The sequence below is a fragment of the Dipodomys ordii genome, unplaced genomic scaffold (genome assembly GCF_000151885.1).
Source record: "Dipodomys ordii isolate 6190 unplaced genomic scaffold, Dord_2.0 Scaffold5, whole genome shotgun sequence".
Taxonomy (NCBI): Eukaryota; Metazoa; Chordata; class Mammalia; order Rodentia; family Heteromyidae; genus Dipodomys; species Dipodomys ordii.
The window spans coordinates 6,034,892-6,041,791 of NW_012267221.1; the positions used below are offsets into that span (position 1 = coordinate 6,034,892).

The window sequence follows — 6,900 nt, forward strand, 5'->3', positions numbered from 1 at the left end:
CCTCCCTCTCCTTCTCTTCCTCCTCCTCCTACTATCTGCAGGGTAGCCAGGCCTCCACCCCACACTGGCTGAGGGTAGCGTCATCCCCCAGTGGCATGCCTGCCAGGAGCAGGACCTGATCTTCCCGGAGGATACCCTCCAGGGAGGCCACACGAGCCTTGATCTGAGCCACCGTCTCCTGGCCGGTCACCTCAAGGGTGTGGAGCTCCTGGGCGCGGACAAACAGCTGCATATTGGCGACAGAACCTCGAGACCAGCGGCCGCTACCGTGAAGATGAAGTCGAGAAAGAGCTTTTTTTTTTTTTTTTCATTTTAAATAGTGCTTTTAATAAAACAATGGACAGAAAAGTGCAGGTATTTTTAGTAAGCACATCAGATTTTCCAATATGGTCATAGACAGCATTTGAAATTCATGTATCATTCTCATTTGTATTTGCCTTTGCATTTTTTTTGAGATTTTCAGTTTTCATTTTACTTCTGCTTCTAAATTCAGGCCCTTTAAAACCATCTTTGTCTTCATTCAGCACTGGCTCTGATTGTACAATCACTGTACCTCTTGGCAAGCTTTGAATAGTAATATCGTTTTCTGAATTTTCATTAGAAACTTCTTCATTTATACTTTTATCCAAAGGTTTCTAGCATATCACTACCCTGGTCTGTCACATGCATATGTGTGCGCGTGTGCGCACGTGTGAGCGCACGCGCACACACACACACACACACAACACAGAGGCACATACACAGAGGCACACACAAAGGTGTGAAATATGTTGATATATGTTCACATAGAACTTTACAAGCTTTCTTTTCTTTATAATGTAGTATTTTGATCTAATATGAAAACAATAATATGAGAATTTAGAAATCACTACAGTGGAGAATAGAGAAATTATGATAGACATCAAACAAAAAGAATCAGAACTGACAGGGTAAATATATATATATATATATATATATATATATATTATAATTAGCAAAAGGAAGAAACTAAGGGAAATTGTGATAAGCAATGAGTGGAATGAGAATATAAACAAAAAGCAAACAAAATTGTGAGAATCCATATGAAGAAAATCAACAAGTGGCAAGGGCAGGGACTTCTAAATGGTTTCTATTCTTTAGTGATTCTATAATGCTTTTCACAATACTTCTAGGCCCCCCAAATTACTTAACAGTTTTGCTTATTAAGTAATTAGGTCCAAATAACTTAATGAGTGTGTCATAACAACTTAATGCCTACTGAGCATTGACATCCTGTTGCCCCCAAATTTACCATTGTAAAAAAGTATTGTAGTTATCTAATGGTTAAACCCTGAATTCTCTCAAGCTAGGTTGCATTTTATCTGGCAGGTGTTACTATGATTCTCTTGAAAACTGGGGTTATCTCAATTGCTCTATGAGTTTGCTAAGGCATCTTAAGAGTATTTTGGCATACAGACTGGGAATTACTGGGAGATATTTTAAACGAACAATGAAGGGAATTATAAGAAAAGGAGAAGGTGAATTTAGTAGGAAATATATTTTAAAGAGAAGTAAAAATAAAATGAAAACCACAACATATGTTTTGGAGCTCATCTGCTTTTTAATTAATTCAGTAGATATTTACTGAAGACCCACTCTGTGACTAACACACATGGTATGGTAGATGTAGGATATATGGTGGCAAAGGTGATAGACACTGTTACTGCTCTCAAATAGCCTGCTCTCTAATATAGACGGCACTGGGAAAAAACGAAATGACTATTATCATAGGTGATGAGAAAACACAGGAGCTCAGAAAGAACATAGAGGGAAATTCAATGTAGTATGAGACTCAAGCCAAGACTCCTTAATAAAGTATGTTTTGATTTGAGGCACAAAGTACAAATAAATTGAGTCAAAATTAACCAACCAAACAAACTAACACTTGGCAGGAAGAATGTTTTCTTACATGGAATCAGCATTCCTGAAGGGCTGGAGAGAAATAAGGCCCTACTTCTAAACGAATGGGAAGAATGTTAAGATGCCTGGAGTTTTAATATTAAAAGAGATAGATTGTATAGCATGAAGCTGGGGAGGCAGATATCAAACCTGGAAGTGTTAGCTGGCATGGTAACAGTGAAAGGGAGACTTTGATAGGTTTTAAGAAACAGAATGTTAACTAGAATGACAAATTTATGCTTCAAAGGATCACTGGCTTCTTGGCTGTAGACCAGGAGTGATGTAGAGAGGAGTTAGAGAGTCGCTGAAATAGATTTAGATAGGACATTGGCTAGGGGGTGTAAATGTTGGTAACATTTCTATAAACCCCTGAGAAGGTGACTGTGGGTGGATAAAAGGACTGATTATTGTCACACTTCCGGGTGAACGAGCATCATCTGTCGGGCAAGTCACTGCAAGTCACTGGGTCTCCAGTGCCAGAGTTTCTAGCTTTGTGGGACACAATTGGAACCAGAGGATATGAATCTTTAAGTTTCTTGATGTTTCTGATCTGGGAGCTATGTTTTGAGAACCACTGGCCAAGAATGTGTATTTACAAGAGGCAGAAGGAGAGAAGGAGGTAAGAAGAAGAAATCCCAAAGGAGCTAGGACTGGTCATTAAGGAAGCTTTGCTTTATTCACGTTTCATTCGGTTACTTTAAGGGGGAGGTCATCTGTTGAGAGAAAGCGAGAATGCAGCAGAGAAACATGGTAGATACTTAAATAGGAGAATGATAGAATTAAGGGAGATTTGATAAAAGAAGCACAATAGCATTTTGAGATAGTGCTGAGCTTCTGGATAAAGTTGATGATTTAGAATTTATAATGGCACAAAATTACTAGCTTAAATTTTTTTTTACAACAAAACTAAATTGTAGGAGTGCAAGCATAGAGAAAGCAGCATTTGGATTCATCCAGGGTAGATGTTTCCCTGAGCTAGAACTATAGGAGAATGGTGAGATAAGAGAGATAAAAGAAATAATGCAGTCCATTAAATATTTGGCCTCAAATATAAGCTGAAGTGTGAAAAGAAAGAGGGAGAAGGATCTTGATGGAAAGCAAATAAGTAATATTTTTTTGAGAAGTAGAGATCCTAATGAATGGTAAAACCTCATGTAGGGGGCTAAATTATCGATGAAACTAGAATACTGTGTTATTCTAGTGGAAGGTATTAAGTATTGAATATTAGTTACATGTAATAATGACATGGAGGGTGGTCATGGGAATAGGTAGGTGGCTGAGGAGGGGTGAAGGAGAGTTATTGGAGATGAGGAGTCTATGTACAGAGACTTTGGTGAAGGGTATTGGAAGTAGTTAGGATGGTGTAAGAAAGTAATGGCAGTGAGCTATATGTCAGTTTTCAGTGTAAAAGGGGAGACTCACTAGAAAATTAGCTGTCTCCATTGATAAAGAGGAGTGTAGGGGTTGAAGATGTGGCTCAGTGGTGGAATCCATGCCTAATATGTAAAAAATACTCCAGATTGATCCTCTGAAGGAAAGGGGTGTGTGTGGAAGAGGGGCATAAGGGAAGATGGAGAAGAGCAAGGGGCTTCCTGATCAGGACCCAGAAGTGGATGAAGAATGAGCCCTTATTCTTCCCTAGAGAGACCTACCCGGTGAGCAGAGTACTCAGGGGAGAGCTATGTTTTATTCTTAAGGAAACAAGGCAACATTAAATTAAATACAGAGTCGAAGTTTGTTAATAATTAAATATGACTTTTAGAGGACACAGTGGAAACATTTTAATTCACAGAATAAAAGCTGCATATTAGAGAAATTGTTGGCAAAGAATCAATAAGCTTGTTACAAGCCCGATTTCTTAATTTATAGTTTGCTGAAGATTACTGAGATTGATTTGAACATTTGCTGAGATTGCCAATTAGTTACAGAAAATCTTTCCATGCTCCTTGAATTCTAACAGGATAATCATATTACTGGCTCAGAGAAAAAGTGTGTATATATATATATATATATATGTGTGTGTGTGTGTGTGTGTGTGTATACATATATATAAAACACTGATAGTTTAAAAGCAGTAATTAAGTTTTCATTGTCTTAGGCACTTTAATAAATACATTTATAATCCACACAGAAATCAGTTCAGAAATTTGGAGACCAAAAGCACCTATGAAGGATTGAATAGAAAGGTTAATTAATGGGGATTTTTTTAATGCATTTTGTCCCTGCTGTAGGTTGAGATCAAGTGGTAGTTTTTCTCCAAAAGGAAGCAGTTGTACAGAATTTATTATACTGCTAGATTAGAATCTTTGATCTATATTTTAAAATCTTTTAAGTTTTAGTCTTTTTTTGGTGCTAGTACTGGGGCTTGAACTCAGGGTCTCATGTACTTGCTTGGCTGTACAGCTGGCTCTCTACTACTTGAGCAATACCCCCAGTTCTGGCTTTTTCAGGTAAACTGGAGATAAGAGTCTCATGGATTTGTTTACCTGGTCTGTTTTGAACTTCGATCCTCATATTTCAGCCTACTGAGTAGCTAGGAGTATAGGTGCCCAGCAAAGTCTGAGTCTATTAGGATAAAATAACTATCCATCTGAACCAAATGATTCAAAATCCTGCTTGTGTTTATTTTTCAGATTTACAGTCTGATATAGGTGAAACTGGCAAATCTAACTTTTTGGCAAAGCTTGCTTCTGAAATTTTATGTGATGGCATAGAAGAGATAAAACATAGATTGTGTTTATTGTCTTTATGCACAATGATGAACCGCTGACACAAAGGAAAGCTGTTTCTGTATCTGAAGTGAAGGGGGTGGTGTGCTGTATTGGGTTCACACTGAGAGTCAGGCTGGTCTTCCTTCCCTAGCTCTGCCTTATTTGGAAAGGAAGCAGCTCCTTCAGGATACTTTGCCAGGCTGGTTCCTGGTTTAGGCCCATAGGAATCATGGGAAGGAGATTGGAACAACAAGGGAAGGAGCCTTTGCTGGCGCCTCTATACCTGTTTCTGCTCTGTGACTGCAATATTTAACGTCATGGCTATGAATCCAACTCCTGACAGGTTAGCTTAGGACATGTATCTCACTAATGGACTCTTCTCCATGTGCCCTCTACCTCTGTAATAGTCACAGTTTCTGGCTGTTTTTATCTTCTCAGCTGCCTCCTGGATCCTCATCTCTATATTTATTTTCCTTTGTTTTAACTAAAGGTATCTGTTTGCTCAGAGCCTTTCCCTTTCTAGACAGGTGCTCTACTGCTGAGCCATACCTCCAGCCCCAGTTGGAATTTGTTCAAGAAGCATCTAACATAAAGTCTGAATGAAGAAAAGCAATGACTTGGTTGTGTAACATACTTTTAAGTGTGGAAAGTCAATTTACAAAGCTGTTAGGCAACCTTCTTCTGAAAGATACAGGAAAGTTTCGCGTGCTTGGAAAACAATATATAGAAATATTAAACAGCTGCAACCACTTTTCAACTTCAAATAAATCATGTTCATGGGAAAAAGGTGTGAAAAGAATCAAATTTACAATGTAGTGATTTGAATCATTTTGATGGTAGAAAATAACAGCCATCAGAATAATTCCTGCCTGAAGTACTTATTGCCACAGTTATAAGAACTTTGTGTATGAGACATTTGCATTTTATGCAAAGGATGTTTTTGAAGGCAATCCATAACTCAAAGTCATATAATTCTAGACTAAGTTTTCAATAAGCCTGAAATAAATCTAGTTTTGCCAGTACAGGGTGTCATGACAATGGATTGGCCTTCCTTATGGTCTTTTATTACATCTAGCTATGTTACATGATTCCTGATTTTGACACTGATTGATGACTGATTTTAGGGCACTAACACTGGCCTTATGAGTTGATAAGTTTTATGCAGTACATTATATATAGAAGGGAAAATTTAAGTATGATGATGCCTCAGTTCTGATGTAAGTAAACAAAATATGATTTATGTACTATAGTAAAATCACAGGTGAGTATTTTTAGTCAACATGAAAATGCCACTTATTTGACAATTGTAGACATATAGTTTACAGTAAAATTGACTTGCCAGTTCTGAAATATGAGAGTCCTTGGTGAGCTTTTATAATCTGGGGCAATGTATACTTTTTCTCCCTGAAGTGGGAATATAACAACATGTTACTTTGTATCACATCAGATTTTAACAGCCCATTGAACAGTAAACAAAAAGCCTGGGTCAATACAAAAGGCTTTACTATTGTACTAACCTGAAGTCAAAGTATATGTACATGTATATGCATTCAAAGTGTGTATACATACATATGCTTATTCATATATACAGTACACACATATATATGTGCTTGTATGTATATGTATGTATGTATATGTGCATGTGTATATGCATGGAGATACATGTAGTTTTTCCTTTAGAAAGGTTGTAAGATTTCAAGGTGAGTAACTATTTCATTAATTATTTCATTTAAGCTTAAAAGCAGAATTTGATTAAATGACCTTAGTAACTATAAACGACAGAGATAATAATCAATCACACACATTCTCACATAAATTTGAATTTTGTACCAAATTTTTCTTTTTATTATTTTTTAAATTAAATTTTTGAAATTTAATTTTACTGTAAAGGTGATGTACAGGTGATGTACAGGGTTACAGTTACATAAGTAAGGTAATGAGTACATTTCTTGTTGAACATCATTACCCCCTCCCTCATTTTTCTCCCACTTTCCCTCCCTCCTGACCCCAATGACTCCCCCCACCAAGTTGTAAAGTTCATTTCCAACATAGTGTCTTTTTAGTATTGCTGTTGCATTGGGTCATCTTTTCTAAATATTATTTATTTTTCATACCTTGTCTATTTACTTAGTGTACCCACATGACCACAAACTAGCCCACACTAAAGCTACTAGCATAGCCATGTTCACTGCAGCATTATTTACCATAGCTAAGTTATGGAATCAACCCAGATGCCCCTCAGTGGATGAATGGATCAAGAAAATGTGGTATA

General features: G+C 37.1%; 1 pseudogene; it reads right to left on the reverse strand.

Annotated features, from left to right (window-relative positions):
* The window catches only part of LOC105993868, a 62,405-nt pseudogene extending 62,173 nt beyond the window's left edge, over positions 1–232 (reverse strand).
* Positions 233–6,900: the final 6,668 nt, after the last annotated feature.